The 16,459-nt window shown below is 44.6% G+C and overlaps 1 protein-coding gene across 23 annotated transcripts in view; it reads right to left on the reverse strand.

Annotated features, from left to right (window-relative positions):
• The window catches only part of LOC105472675 (RUNX family transcription factor 1), a 1,100,727-nt gene that overhangs the window by 229,218 nt on the left and 855,050 nt on the right, over positions 1-16,459 (reverse strand). Inside the window, exon 1 of one of the 23 annotated variants that reach the window (XM_071095686.1) lies at positions 7,394-16,105. The exons of the other annotated variants lie outside the window; for them this stretch is intronic. The gene's annotated coding sequence lies outside the window, so the exon portion shown is untranslated. Of the gene's footprint in view, positions 1-7,393; positions 16,106-16,459 lie in introns of those variants that run through there. 23 annotated transcript variants of the gene reach the window in all.

Genomic DNA, 16,459 nt, shown 5'->3' on the forward strand with positions numbered 1-16,459 from the left:
GAGGGGTGGGACAATTGTATCATCACTTTGCAGATGTCGGAGTGTCACATTTTGGTTAGGGATCAGGCTCATTTCACACATGCCTAGTCAATTGGAAAACATGAAGGGGTATTGGGGCCAGTTGTGATAGGGTCCGAGGATACTGAAATGAGGACACCTGAGGTCTAGTTTTCAGGCTATCCTGTGTGACTTTAGATAAGTTACTTTACCTCCCTGGGCCAGAAAGTGCTGATCTATAAAATGAGCAGGGAACTTGGGCACTCCAAGTTTGCCCTGCTGTGAATCACTCCGGGTCTATGTTTTGGGGGACTGAGCACTGGGGAGTCTGTGTTCGCCATCTTTCTCATAGCTCTGTGTTCTCCAATGGGCTTTTTATCATCCCCGTCTTCAGGAAAGGATCTGCGGGGCATTCACCCTGGATACGAACGACCAGCAGTCCTTTCAGAGAAAGAAGAAAAGTCTTTAGCTAAACAATGAAGATTTAACAGTGGAACTGTCCACTTGAATTGGAAGGGCCGGTAGCTTTGGGGCCAGCAAGGGCATCCCAAATATAAAATCAATAAATAATATGGAGATTATAGTATATTATATATATTATATAATATATATTATATAATATATAATATATAATATATAATATATATATTATAGTATTACTGGCTGAATTGTGCCCATACCCCAAAATTTATAGTTCCTGTGTGGGTTTTTTTTTTTTTTTTGAGATGGAGTCTCACTCTGTCACCCAGGTTGGAGGGCACTGCTGCAATCTTAGCTCATGTCAACCTCCACCTCTCTGGTTCAAGCCATTCTCCTGCCTCAGCCTCTGGAGTAGCTGGGACTACAGGCACATGTCACCACGTCCAGATAATTTTTGTATTTTTAGTATTTTTATGGTTTCACCATGTTGGCCAGACTGGTCTCAGACTCCTCACCTCAAGTGATCTGCCTGTCTTGGCCTCCCAAAGTGCTGGGATTATAGGCATGAGCCACTGAGCCTGGCCCCAAATTCATATTTCCAAGGCCCAGCCCCTAGTATCTCAAAAGATGAACCTGGAACAGCCCCTTCCCTCATGGGTCTCAGAAGGAACCAACCCTGCCAACACTTTGATCCCAGACTTCCAGTCTCCAGAATTTGGAGAAAATAAATTTCTGTTGCTCGAGTCCCTCAGTCGGTGGTACTTTGTTCCAGCAGCCCGAGCAGACGAATGCATATATCTTACAAACCTTTCATGAGAAATCTTGCCTCTGTAGGCCTGCCAAGTAATTTGATTTCTTAGTGTGATCTGATATTGTTTGAATTACCACTTAACTTGGGGGAATTAAATAAGGCACTCTGGACATATGCAGCCCCTCAGGGACACAGCTTGGTGAGTGGATCACCCTTTTGTTTGAAAAAGATGCCCCTTATGCAGTCACACCTATGCAGTCACACCTCACCCTGGGACCCTTGATTTGGCAAGCAGAGCCCAGGCTAGATTTCACCTCCCACAGACCCCCTCAGTGGGGTGCCTTTCTACAGTATCCAACCTGCCCAACAGTCTGCGGTGAACCTGCATGAGATCAGGAACCCCTCAAGAATAGGGATTATCTTAATCTTTCTGGAGGCCTAAGACTTAGCTCAGGGCTGACTCTCCAAGCACCCTCAGCCCATGTTAGTTGTTTCAGCAAAGGCAGCTTGGTTTTCTTTGGGGTTTGAAGGGAAACAGGGAATAATCTCACCATACTTTCAGCTCAAAAGTCTCTATAGGTCTCTAATGTCTTCAGGAGGAAGTTTTACCATCTGGCTTAGATTGGCCTGGGCTAACCTGAACTGGTCAACTATCCCATCATTACCTTCTAACACTGCATCCCCTTCATTTGAAGTGATCCACTCATCGTCCTCAACCACACATGGCACTTCCTGCCTTACAGGTGCTGCTTTCTTCTCCTGGATACCTTTCCCTGTTCTCCTTTAATGGCAAAATCCTGAGTTGGCCTGAGGCTTCTGTAATGGCTCCAGACACCTTCTAGCCTTCCAGTCGTCTGAATGGCTATGGTATTACTGCATGCCCTGCTTAGTCCTGTGCAGCTTTAGGATTCTACCCACCTATTCCATATATGTATATGTCTTCTGTCCTCAAACTGCTGGGAGACAAAGATACATAGCTCTCTTTTATGTCTGTAAGAGGCCTGGCATAATACTGCCAGTGCACTGAGCAAGTTAGCAACAACCTCATAGAAAATGCTAACGCTTAAAAAATTAAAATAATTCAATGATTATCTATATTCGGACAAAGCATTCTGGAATCACAGCAAGAAAATGTGGCAAACGTCCCTGAGCCCTTGAGCCTCTGCACCTCATACAGGATTATACCCACACACCCCAGAAAGCTGAGTAAGATCTATGCAAACAACCTTCCAGGGAAGGGATTGACAACCGCAGTCAGCCTTCTGCCTAGTTAATCATAAACCCAAACCAGCAGAAGCCAGGTCCATCGCCAGAACAAGGGGACAATTAGCACTGCCCTTTCCACACAGCTACTTGCTGGGAAAATCGCGCGCTGATCAGTGCACACGGCTTCAACTTTCTCCTGCACCCAGAAGATTCTAGCGAAGGGCTGCTTTGTTGTAGAAATAGAAAGCCTTATCAGGAAACTGTCAATTTCATGACAAATTTGGTAACAGGGAAGCAGATAATGGGCTGTTTACGTAGTCTTAGGCGGACAGGATTCATCTTGGGTCCTAGGGTTTCCCAATTCCAGATATTTCAAACATGGAAAACAGCAACACAAGTCAAAATGATTTAATACTGTATATATAGCAATAAAGAAAACTGAAAAAGTATTATTTTCTAAATCTTTAAGAGTTGCAATCAGATTTTATTTTTAAACAGAAATAGCATAAATGTTCCCCTTCTTTATAGAAAGTTTTCATTAGTTCCTCCCCAACCTTACTTTCCAGAGGACCTGGCAATAAACAAAAGAATGGTCCCTTGAGCATTTTTCATCACAGCATCATGCTTTTAATGGAGCAGAGATGAACCCCGGGCTGCTGTGGCCCACGGGTAGAAAACACAGTGCTTCTGTGTTTGGGTTTGATCACCCTCATGGAGAAAGTGGCTCCTGAAGACAGATGTAATTAGTTTTAATTTCTGAGGCCTTTGGGGCTGTTCCTGAAGCTTTCTAAGATTGAGAAGGCAAAGCAAGCAGAGGTGAGATCTGGGAGGATAAAGTAAAAGGCAGTGAGACCCAAAACAGTTTGGCTTATGCAAAAGAATTTCAATGAACATCCACGAGCATTGGTCCAGGTGCTTTCTTAGTCACTGTCCCCTCAAGGATGGGGAAGAGGAAGCTGCCAACGTCACCTGGCTGCTGCATCGACTTCCTCCTCTTGCCTCATCATCCATCTCAGTTTTAGATTTAAGCCAAGACTGATTCTCTGTGGTCTAGGCTGACATGCAAGTGAGAATCTTGATTAGAAAACCCCTAAATCATTAAATAAATGAAGCCTGTGGGTTGCTTAATGCCCTTAAATAGTGACTCATTTATAAAATGTATTTACCACCTTTCAAAGTGCACTTTGCTTCTATGGGGACTTATGGAACGTTCTGACCTAAGTCCTTGTCAGTAGCCTTTCAGAAGGGGAATGAGGCCCCCACAAAGAATCTGGGGCTTCCTATCATGCCCGCTTACCTTCAGGCTGGCTGGCTGGCTGAGGCACTTGGGTAATGACTTTGGGGAGATAATAACATGTTTAGCTTTAGTCTTAAGAGAAAATTCCATCTTGGCAGTGTCCACCAGGTGGGTACTCCGTCCCTAGGTTTTGGAGTATGCTCATTCCCCATGACCGGCAAAGTAACATTGAACCATGGAGCCAGAAAGTCTGAGTCAGGCCCTGTAACCCTGTGCACCAATCTGTGCCTCAGTTTCTCATCTGCAAAATGGGGCAAATAGCTGTTGTGTAAAGATTGTTCTGAGGATTACATGAGTTACGATCTGCAAAGCACCTAGAACAATTCCTGGCACATAGCAAGCACTGTCTAAGTGTTTATGAACTAACTACATAAATGGTCTTAACTTTCTAGGTGCTGATTTCTTTTCTCTATCAGGGAAAAGTTTTCTGTGTGCTGTTTGTGTAATAAGCAATAATGACAGAAGCTCCAAACATAGTAACTTAAATACACTATGGGCACTATGTGTGTGCACATACACATAATATATAAATACACTGAGCTAAACATTACTATCTTCCCCATGTCAAGCTCTGAAGCAACTGAGAAAACCCTGAAATCAGACGAAGAAGTAAATATCAGCATTTTGCTTGGAGTTGAGTTGGAGAAAGAGCCCATCTGGGGTTTCTTCCAGTCTCTATCTGAGTGTGGACCAGGAGAAGTACCTGCAGGGACCCACCCAGCCAGCCACAGGGGCCTGCTCTGGCCTCATCTCTGCTGAGCCCTGAGATCAGGGCATAGTTGGGGTGGGAGCGAGCCCTGCCTCAGGCCTCATCCAGAGAGACAGAGGCAGAGGAGAAGGCACCATATCAGGCAGGCTGTCCCCAGAAGGCCTCTCCCAATCTCTCCCATTAGATGTGCCTCTCCTCTCATAAGACAGAAGAAGGCAGAGGCAGAAAGAAGCTCAGAGCCATTCTCTCAATGCTTCCAAAAAGGTAGGAGTTCCTGTTTAAGAGGCTGGCAAGAACTCCAGGTGCAGGCGAGAATGATCCCCAAGACACATATCAACGTGAAATACATGTGTTTATATTGTGAAACAGTCAACTCAAGCTTCAGAAGCAGCTTGCTGGGGATCATTGTCCCCTCCAGACTGAACACGGGCTAACGGGTAGCTGAGAGAGGGTGTAGACAATAGCCTTGAAGGAGCTGATTGGCGGTTCCGTGGTTTACCAGCAGCACCGGGCAAAGGAATGTGGCTTACCTTTGAACAGACGAAAGAAAGTGGAAGCGTCTGCACCAGGTGTGTGAAGGCAAGGGCATGTTGAGAGATAGGCTGGGGGGTAAAGAGCGGTTCCTTTTTGGTCTTACTCTTGATGGAGCCCACTGGTTTTCTAGCCTGCCCCCGGCAGGAGAGCCTGAAGAGTGTCTGGTATCAGTAATCTCCTATCCCTAAACCAGCAGGAGCTGGGAACATTTAACAATCAGCTCTTCAGGATAAACAGCCTTGAGTTATAACATTTGCAGATTTTAGCAATCACTGCTGATCATTATAGTTCCTATCACAGCAACACCCTATGATAGAGCATTTCCACCATTTAGAGATAAGAGACAAATACTCCCAAGTGCATATAGATCTTTGTAAACCGCAGTAAAATAGTAAGGCAGGGGCTGGGCGTGGTAGCTCACGCTTGTAATGCCAGCACTTTGGGAGGCCGAGGCAGGCGGATCACCTGAGGTCAGGAGTTCGAGACCAGCCCGGCCAACATGGTGAGATCCCATTTCTACTAAAAGTACAAAAATTAGTCGGGTGTGGTGGCGGGTGCCCATAATCCCAGCCACTCAGGAAGCTGAGGCAGGAGAATTGCTTGAACCGGGAGGCGGAGGTTGCAGTGAGCTGAGATCGCGCCACTGCACTCCAGCCTGGCAACAAGAATGAGACTCTGTCTCAATAATAATAATAATAGGGCAGAGATGATTTTTTAGTGTTTTTGACCTTTTTTTTTTGAGACAAGGTCTTGCTCTGTTGACTAGGCTGGAGTACAGTAGCATGATGACAGCTCACTGCAGCCTCAGCCTCCAGGGCCAGCTATCTTCCAGCCTCAGCCTCTTCAGTAGCTAGGACTACAGGCATATGCCACCATGCCTGGAAAATTTTTGTATTTTTTTTTGTAGAGACAGGGTTTTGCTACGTTGCCGAGTCTGGTCTCAAACTCCTGGGTTCAAATGACCAGCCCACCTTGGCCTCCCGAAGTGCTGGGATTACAGGTGTGAGCCACCACACCTGGCCTTTGTTTAACTCTTAAGTTTGCATAATTTAATTTTGTATAATGTCTTTGCTTAACTGCCAGCCTGCAAGACTCCTGAAAATTAGCAATCAAGCCTTGTGAGATGATGCAAACAGAAACTACTCGAAGCCCACATGTCATTGCTGCAGGAAGAGCAGGCAGATTTTCACCTGCAAGCATTTCCCTTCTCCTCTGTCACTCTCTCCCTGTCCCAGGCAGGTGGGTGGATCAGGCTGAGGCTGCAGCTCATGGCAGGGGGCTGGGTTGGCGATGACTGTCTCCTCCCTAGCAGAGAGGCCACAGGCACTCAGGTGGTTCAAGCTGACCTGCGGGGTTAGCAGGGCAGGGCAGGGCTTCCCTGCACTTTGGGCTCCAGCCCTGCCCAGTTGAGGCCAGTGGTTTGCTTTCTCTCCTGGCTAGTCTCCAGCTGTAAATGAATCTGGATAAAGACAGGACTGGAGCCTGAATGTGGGGAAAGAAAGGGGGGGCACATAAATCCAGTCAACATTGTCTGATTCACAGGGGTGATGGCTCAATTGAGGATGGATGAAAGTGAGAATAAGGAGAGCATCTGTGGGTACCAGGAGTTTTAGGGTGTCACAGATTTGTTTGGTAAAAATAAATACATAAATTAAATATTAAATGAAATATATTTTATCATATGCATGTATTAAATTACTATATATTATATTTATATAGTTTACATATGTACTATATTTATACTAATTGTAAATATATATCAACATATTAAATAAATATAAATCAATAAACAAATATTTAGCCTGGCACATATCTGCACAGCAAAAGACTGTATTTCCCAGCCTACTTTACACCTAGGTGCCTCCATATGTTTCTTTACGTTCTGGTCAATGATTTGTCAGCAGGAGTGTCTGGGCAAATTTCAGATCCTGCTCTTCAAGGGAAGGAGTAGATCTTCTCCTTCCATATTCTCTCTTGCCGCTGGCTGGAATGTGGATGTCATGTTGAGGGCTGGAGCAGCCATTTTGAGCCATGAGATAAATGCCAGCCATTGCAGAAGGCAGCCCATCAGGGTAGAAGAAACATGGTTCTTTGTGAAGATGCCATGCCAATCTACTGAGACTTCTACAAGAGAGAGAAACACACTTCTATCTTGTTTAAGCCCTGATAATTTGAAGTCTCTCTATCATAGCAACCTAACCAATACCCTAATACAATACAACGTCTTTATCCGTGTGCTATTAATCATCAGAGCATGTCTGTGGTAAAAGTAGATCTTCGGGCATTCTCCAAAGGACTTCACTGACTTTTAACTCACTTTCTGCATCCTATCCTTTTAACTTCTCAGAAAGTGAGGATCAGTTATATTGTTAGGTTCCTGCCCTGAAAGTACTACATTATGATAGCACCAGGTTTTTTTCTTTTTCTTCTTTTTAACTAGGTGTGACTGTAAGTTGGAGATGACTTTTTAAACACATACCTAAGATGTTGTAGTTAATACTGCCTCTTCCAACCTAGTCACTTTGCAGCTTGACACTCTTTTCTAGTGATGACGAAATTCTCAGCATCCAGTTGGAATTCATACAGTGATGCATATGCTTTAGAATAACCTCAGTGTCTGGAATATAAGTGATGGGACTGATTTTTAGAAGCAGCCAGAAGCCATTTAAGATCAAGACTGTTGACAAATAAGGTGACCAAGGAAGCTTGACAACACCTGTCTTGTTCAAAAATGAGGTGTGATTTAAAAGTAAGGAGGATTTACTTGTTTAGCCAATACACTAACTCTGAAAGTCACTTTAAAAAAGCAGATCCGAAGATGTTTAAAGTAATAATGGTGCTGTTAGAATGGTGCTCCCTCTCCCTCCCACGGGATGACTTTGAAGGATGCTACAATAACAGATGTGTAAATTCTGAAATATATGGCTAACATGAGGTTTATTATTTTCTAGTCACCACTTAGACATCTTTTAGTCATTTGTTTATGACAGTTTATAAATGAGAAAGAAGTCCATTTAAAATGTCCCCATGAGGACCTCAAGGTAAATAACAGGAATTGATCATTCATCAATCTGGCCTGGCCCTGGTCCACTGAAGAAAGTTCCTTCTTGAGTGCATTCAAAGCTCTCACGGTCCAGCCCTATTCAACCTGAGCAGCATCCTATCCGCTCCTCCCCCAGACGTTCCCATGCCCTGCACCAGATTCAACAGAGAGCCAATTTCCCCAACAGGCTATGCACGTGGCTATTAACACCCAGCACATGCTATCCCTGGGCAGCCCTCTCCTCCTTCCCTAAGAATTAAACTTTCTTTGTCCTGAGTTTTTACTCCTTTATGTCATCATAAAGTTGCGTTATTCATTATTAGGGTCTCTACATAAGTAGCCAAATAGATGGGTCTCTCTATATTTAGGTCAAGGAGCCTTCAGCAGGAGAACATGAATAATTAGGAGTGAGGCCATGAGACAGAGGAAGAAAAGCTCACAGGAATGGGCAGACAGCCTTTCAGATGAGAGGTGTGCCAAGTGATTGCCGCGAGGAATTGCTCAATAGGAAAGTTGAGCCAACCTGAGGACGTTTCTAGGGGAAGAAAAGGGAAAATTGTATGGTTCTCTGCAAATTCTTAAAAATACGGTAGATTCTTACTCATCTAGGTGCTTACTCATTATGAACACAGGAAGATTAAGGAATGAGTATGACCTGTTTCTACTCTATGTTTTTGGACATGAAGAATAACCCCCCCCGCCAAAAAAAAAAACCACTGGGTAGCTGGAACAACTGCAGAGGCCCCAACAATGATGGAGACTTTTTGGTGCGCCATAGCACAGGGGTCTCTTCCAAAGGGACTCAATCAACCCCAATAGGCATCATTTTCTGTGACTCAAGATGTCCTTTTTAGGAGTGCTTGTACTTTTTAATGCTCAGAGAAGTTTGTATTACTGATTCGGGAATGCTGAGTTTTTCGGCTCCTGCAAAACTATTTTTAGGTTTATTTTCAAGTATATTCTTTACCTCGGGGGGTCAAATCTTTTGGTTTCCAGTGAATATTGTGGTTGTACCTGTGGTTACCCACTGACTTCTCATCTGCCTAGCTTATCTGATAACAGGCAAATGGGGAAAGAGTCTTTAATACCCCTCAAAAGGGGAAGATTGATAATTAGTTATTCACCGCATAGAATCAGGCCAGGTCAAGTCGCTCCAAGAATAAAAGCAATCTGGGTATTGGACTTTGGGCTCCCTTTTCATTTGGGCATTACAGGCCTCATGAGGATGTATTCTTTCTGTATTTCTTCTTTTTTTTAAAAAAAAAATTATTTATTTTTTAACCAGGTCAAAGCATTACATACTGCAGAAGAGAAAGCAACTTCAACTTCTCTTAAACAGTGTCATTTTCATGACAGCTCGTAAATTTTGGCCCCCTATGGGTCCATGGTCTGCGCGCATCCGCCCGGGGAGTTGTTGGTGGATCCATCCCTCATGGCGCAGTAGCGAGGGGATCCTTTAGAAAAAGCAATGGGCGAAGTAACTGAAAGAGCGACGCAGAAAGCAACAGCCAGAAACGGCGGGGACGCGAGCGGCCCAGACAGGAAGGGAGGCGGTGGCGCAGCTCTGGTGCGCAGTGCGCCGCAGCGACGGAACTTCTGCAAAAGCTGCCTGCCCGCGCGTTATCAGCGGCGCGCAGGCCTGTGGTTTTCTCGCTCTCGCAACCCTGCTTTAACTGCCGGTTTATTTTTCGACAAACAGGATGCCTCCATCTGAGGCTGTCAGCATCCCAGGCTCTTTGAAAGAAAAGAGGTAGAGCGGCCCCACCCTAGAGGCAAGGACCGGGGTCTGTGTCAAGAGGCTTCCCAGAGAAGTGAAAACTCTGCAGGTGCAGCCGCTGGGACAGCATCAAGAAGGGCAGGGTGGAGGGGCAGGGGGCGACGGGAGGGGGTGAAGCCCGCACCCTACCCCTACATGAAACTGATTCCACTGCCCCATCTCTGCAAGTGTTCTGAGGCAGAGAGGCCAACATTTCGGGGACAGCTTGGAGGCGGGAGATTTAGGACAGGGCTCCTTAAACTTTAATGTGTATGAAAATCAGGCAAATCACGGGGCTCTTGAACAAATGGGGACGATGATTCAGCAGGTCTGGGCTGGGGCCTAAGAGTCTGCACTTCTAACAAGTTCCCAGGTGGTGGTGATGCTGCCAGTCCAAAGACCACATTGTGAATAGCAAGGCGTCGAGACAGTCTGCTTTAGAGTAAAACCTAATAGATGTGCAAATATTTAAACCAAGCTGTATTTATTCCTGAGGCCCTGGTTTAACAGGAGCCACCTTGCTAATGGAAAATGGAAAATGAAATTCCTTTAGGTTCCAAAGGGAAGGAACGTTTGAAATGGTTAAGGTATTAAAAAAATCCCAGCTGGGAGTGGCCTTGGGGGTTCAGGAGAGTTTAGGTTAGGTTCTGAGCCAAGAGATGGGGGAGGAAGGGTGAGATGTGGCAAATAAATGTAAACACACACACAAAAACCCCAGCCCGACCACAGGTTCTTTCCTATCAATGAAACATTTGCAACTTGCAGGTACAACTCACACGTGTCCACATTTTTCAGAAGTTGGATAGTTTTGTGTAATGGTACAGAATCTGGAGCCCATATTTGAATATTCTACACCCAATGTGATCTCAGACTGGCTTTAAGATCTTGTGGCCTACATTTAAAAATGTATGTTTTTGAGTCATGTTTAATTAGTAATAGTATCTGAGAACTGAGAGACTAAGAAATCCATGGTATGTGAATAAAATCTCCAGACAGTAGCTAGAACACAGAGGTCCCTCCAGAGGCAGTGCTAGTTGTCAGCTGTAAAAATAGGTTCTGCTCAGTTTTGCTTAGGCCTGAAGTTTCCTGAAGATTTCATTGAGACTTCATCAAGACCAGTCAAAGACTTCCTGTTACAGAAAGGTTCTCAAAGTATGGCTGGGACTACAGGGCTATTAAGATGCAGATTCTTGGGCCTCTCTGCCTGACTCATCATGGTTTCTCAGGGTGGGTGCCAGGAACCTACATTTTAACAAACGCTGTGAGGATTCTTATGTACTGCCAAGTTTAGGAGCCCCTGGTCTGCAGGTTTAAGTTCAGCCTTCTCACTGCAGCATTCAAAGACCTGACTTCAATTTTGCTATTCACAGGCGAGCCTCAGTGACTTCTTTACTGCCCCTGAGCATTCCTGGAGCCACCTGGCTGCCTCATTCATTTCTTCTCCTTTGTCTTCCCCAGCCCTGGAATAAAATGACTTCCATCTTCCTCTCCGAACCCTCTTCAGATCACGGCTTCCCATTCAGCAAGCAGTTACTTTCCTGGTCCACCACTGCTGTGGTATTGATGATAGCCTACTCGATTCTCATTTTGTTGACTGAATATTTCTCATGCTTAGGCTTTGCCTCCCTGACCAGACAGTAAGTTCTCTGAAACCATTTCATGCTATATAATCTTTATGGTCAAGACTGCTTTCTAACACAGTGTCACGTCCACATGGATCATTCAGTAAATTTACTGATGGCTTATCTATCACCAACATGTTTTACAGAGTGTTATTAAGCAGGGACACTCTCTGTGGGTCTAGAATCAGAAGAAGCTGGGAAGGGAAATGGGGTAGTGGTGAGAGTGTCATGAGAATCTGGTTATACGGTCATCAAAGACACAGAGGAAGTGGGAAAAAGGGAACGTAGACCCCCCGCTCGTCTGTCTGCAGTGTGAATTGGAGAGGATGTTCCTTTTTGTTTAATATAGTTAATTTTTCACTTGAAATTGAGGTCACCAAACCTATGAACCAGACAATGGATGCTTGCCCTTCACTCTCACTGCCTAGTGATGGAGCTCTTGGTGGCTTCTCTCCGCTCTGGCTGGCTTCCCTTCTTCCTTTCTGCCTGATGGGTTGTCAACTCAAACGCCCAACTCTCAGCTCAAGTTAAAGGAAATTTCAAGTGTATTACATATAATGAAGCAGATTGAAAGAACGGTAGTATACTAGTAAGTTAGCTTAACATGGTTTAGTGGAAAGCAATCAATACACCTCAGTTCTGATCCTGACACAGCTAGCATCATTGGCCACGTCACCTTGGTTTTCTTGCTTAGCCTTTCTGAGCTTCAGAATTTTTGTTATCTAAACTCTGAGCCTGAGCCTCATTGTTTTCATTAACAGAACCAGCATAACAATGTTGGCTTCTAAGGCATTGGGCAGGTGAGTGGGGTAGGAATGGAGACCACCTGAGAGAGCCTGGCACACAGTTGGTGCTGGCAACCTACAGGGCCCCAGCCCTTGGCGAGGTTTCTTTTTGGAGAAATGCTTCCTAGTGTTCCTAGCCATTCCCTGCCTTAGGCACCTTCACTACCTTCCCAGTCACAGGCCTACTGCTCTTCCTGGTCCAGCTTGCTGGTCCTAGTGCTTAGCTTTTCTCTTAAGGGGATCTTTTGACCTCTGTAGGAATTTCTTCCCTCTTGGGCTTCAGGCATATTTCTATTGGTCACCTGGCACCCTCCTCACCACTTCAGTGGTGCCCCCAACTCTGCTTCTAGGACTCTGGCAAGTTCTACTCTCCTCTCCTCAACCTTTAACCTGTGATATGGTAGGTCTGTCTCCAGCCCTGACTCTTTAGGCTGGGTTCTCTTGTGCTCTATCAGTCTTCTTCCTTTTCCTCTGACACTCAAAATCCGTAGAGAGTCTTCATACCGTAGATTTAAGGTGATAGCTTCCTCCTTCGAATGATACAGCAATTAGTATCCCCTTTTATCATGCTAAGTTACCCATCATAGATACCGGACCATGAAAGGCCTTGAAGATCCCCAAGTGATTATGGTCACCTTAGCTTCTCAGGCCCTTCAGATCCTCTGTCTCCTATTTGACATGTACTTGTGTTCTGCTCTGAAGACCTGCACAATTGCTTTCCCATTTTTTTTTGCTGTTGTTGGTGGTGGTGGTGGGGGGTGGGGGGTACTTTCCAGAAAGTAAAACACCAAAAGTAGAAGGACAGAAACACATCTCTACAACCACGATCCTGGTCATAGTACGAGGTTGCATTTGTCAGCCTTGTCACGATCACATTTCTGTTCCGTGCATTGTGGGCTGTTTGGTAGCATCTTTGGCATCTGCCTACTGGATGCTAGTACAGTCCCCTCTACCCCCTGAGTTGTGACAACTAGAAATGTCTCCAGACTGTGCCAAATGACCCCCTTCCTCCTCACACTGCCTCCTTCTTCCAGTTAAAACCACTGGTGAGGCCGGGCGCGGTGGCTCTCGTCTGTAATCCCAGCACTTTGGGAGGCTGAGGCGGGCAGGTCACAAGGTCAGAAGATCGAGACCATCCTGGCTAACACGGTGAAACCCTGTCTCTACTAAAAATACAAAAAATTAGCCAGGAGCGGTGGCGGGTGCCTGTAGTCCCAGCTACTCGGAGGCTGAGGCAGGAGAATGGCGTGAACCCGGGAGGTGGAGCTTGCAGTGAGCCAAGATCGCGCCACTGCACTCCAGCCTGGGCGACAGAGTGAGACTCTGTCTCAAAAAAAAAAAACAAAAAACAAAAAACCACTGGTATAAGATATTTCAAAGTGACAAGCACGGAGAAGAAGAGAAAAGTAATGAGGAAAAACTAAACTGGCAAGATCAATAAATATGGTCTAAATAAATGAAAAAGGAGATTGACTAAATAGACCCATGGGAAATGAAACCAGGAGATAAAATCTCAAAGAAAAGAAAAGTAAAAAAATTGCAAAGAGAAGAGGGCATAAAATCAGCTCAAAATGGATTAAAGACTTAAACCTAAAACCTGAAACTATAAAACTACCAGAAGAAAACAAAGGGCAGAAGCTTCTTGCCATTGGTCTGGGCAAAGATTTTTTTGAATATGATCTCAAAGCATACGCAACAAAAACAACAGTAGACAAGTGGGATTGTTTCAAAATAAAAAGCTTCTGCACAGAAAAGGAAACATTCGACAGAATAAAGACACAGCCTACAGAATGGGAAAGAATACTGGCAAATCATAGCATTTGATAAGGTATTAATTGCCAAACTACAAATAACTCAAACAACTCAATAGAAAGAAAACAAATAACGTGATTTAAAAACTGGGCAGAGGACTTGAAAAAAACGTTTCTCAGAAGAAGGTACACACATGGCCAATAAGTATAAAAAAATACTCAACATCACTCCTTATCATACAAATTAAAACCACAGTGAGCTATCACCTCACACCTGTTAGGAAAGCTTTTATCAAAAAGTCAAGAGATGGCCAGGTGCGGTGGCTCACGCCTTTAATCCCAGCACTTTGGGAGGCCATGGCAGGCAGATCACCTGAGGTCGGGAGTTCAAGACCAGCCTGATCAACATGGAGAGACCGCGTCTCTACTAAAAATACAAAATTAGCTGGGCATGGTGGCGCACACCTGTCATCCCAGGTACTCCAGAGGCGGAGGCAGGAGAATCGCTTGAACCTAGGAGGCGGAGGTTGCAGTGAGCCAAGATCGTGCCATTGCACTCCAGCCTGGGCAACAAGAGTGAAACTCCGTCTCAAAAAAAAAAAAAAAAAGGTCAAAAGATAACAAGTATTTGTGAGGTTGCAGAGAAAGGGAGCTCTCTTGGTGGGAATGTAAAATAGTACAGCCATTATAGAAAACTGTATGGAGGTTTCCCCCAAAATTAAAAATAGAACTACCCTATGATACAGAAATCTTATTTCTTGGTATATACCCAAAGGAAATGAAGTCAGTATGTCGAAGAGATACCTGCACTGTCATGTTCATGGTGGCACTATTCATAATAGCCAAGATAGAATCAGCCAAAGTGTCCATTGACAGATGATTGAATAACGAAACTGTGATGAACATATATACAATGGAGTACTATTCAGCCTTAAAAAAGATAGAAACCCTGTCATTTGCAGCAACATGGATGAACTTGGAGTACATTACACTAAATAAAATAAGCCAGGCACAGAAGGACAAACACTGCATCGTCTTATTTATATGTGGAATCCTAAAAAGTTAAATCTAAAAAGGCTGTACATTAAAAGTACCTACCACTTTTATCTGTCCATGAAAATATTTTTAAAAAATAAGTTATTATTTGGGTGGAAGATCCACTAAGGAACATTCCTGAATGGAACAGAGAATGAACCTCAACACAGATGGAATCTGTCTTAGATGTGGATGTGGCTATGGGCACAGATGGGTGCTTCTAAGTGACTGGGGGCCAAGCCTGGCTGAGAAGCATTTGTGTACAGAGGGGCATTTGGGGAATGATCAGGGGTGATCAGGAGCACCAGCGCTTACAGATTGTTTGACAGATGCCAGCAGCCTTGAAATGGAAAAGGAACACATACACATACATCATATCACCTCTAAATATTTCACTGAAGGAGATTTCCCCCTAAATAGAAAGATATGGAGAAACGGTACTGAGAACAAGGCTGGATAAGCGGGACAGTCCGTGCCCTCACTCAGTTTCCTGAAGTGTCACTGAAATAGGTGAGACTTAGAACTGAATGAAGTCTACTGTAAGTTATTTACCAAACCTCTTCTGTTATCCCACTAGTTACCTTTTTTGAAGAGGAAAAATAGGAGTTGAGTTTTTCCATTAAGAAAGTCTATTTAAGCTGATAAAGTGGAAAAGAGGGCATCCTTTCTGTCTTTTGATTGATGTCCTATAAGTAACCCAATGGGAAATGGACCAGACTTTATGATCAGTCCCGTGACTATGAATCCTCTTAGTCATAGACATTTGTTTTCCACACAGGTATTCAATTTAAAGCATGAGCCAATCAGCTCATGGGCAGTAAGAAGTCCCTTGACTGTGGTGTTTCTCACATGCTTTTCCTTGCACACTCATCCAGCTTCCCACAAGGGACACCTACATGACTTCCAGCCTGGCACCCTTTGGACAGAACTGGAACCAGCTCCATGTTGCCTGCTCCTCTCTGCTCTAATACTCCCACATACAGCTTCTTACTCTTAGCTGATCACAGGAGTTAAGGGGAACCAAGTTTGGGTGGAAATCCCAGTTACTTGCTTCCTGCTGTGGTTGTATGTGAGAGGAGAGCAATGTGGCCTCTTCCGCTTGTACCCACTGGGGTTTTTACATGTAAGCAAGCCATAAGCACAGGACTGGTGAAGCTCCATTCATCCATTGGTCCATCTATCTATCCATCCATCCATCCATCCATCCATCCATCCATCCATCCCTCCCTCCCTCCCTCCATCATTCATCCATCCATCTATCCATCCATTCATTCAACTACCTGCCTGTCCATCTATTCATTTCCACTCATCCTTCTATCTATCCATCAATTTGTCCATCTGTCCACCTGCTGACTCATTCATCCATTCATTCATTCATCTATCTGTCCATCCATGCATTTGCCCATTCATCTATCCATCCAACATTTCTTGGGTGCCCAAAATCTGTCAGTTTCTGTGTTTGGAGAGGCAAGTGACATATGGGCCATCTCTCAAATTGCTCAGAGTCTCTGAAAGAATACACTCATAAACAGAAAAGCTGGAATTAAGTTTTG

This window comes from Macaca nemestrina, chromosome 4, assembly GCF_043159975.1.
Source record: "Macaca nemestrina isolate mMacNem1 chromosome 4, mMacNem.hap1, whole genome shotgun sequence".
NCBI lineage: Eukaryota > Metazoa > Chordata > Mammalia > Primates > Cercopithecidae > Macaca > Macaca nemestrina.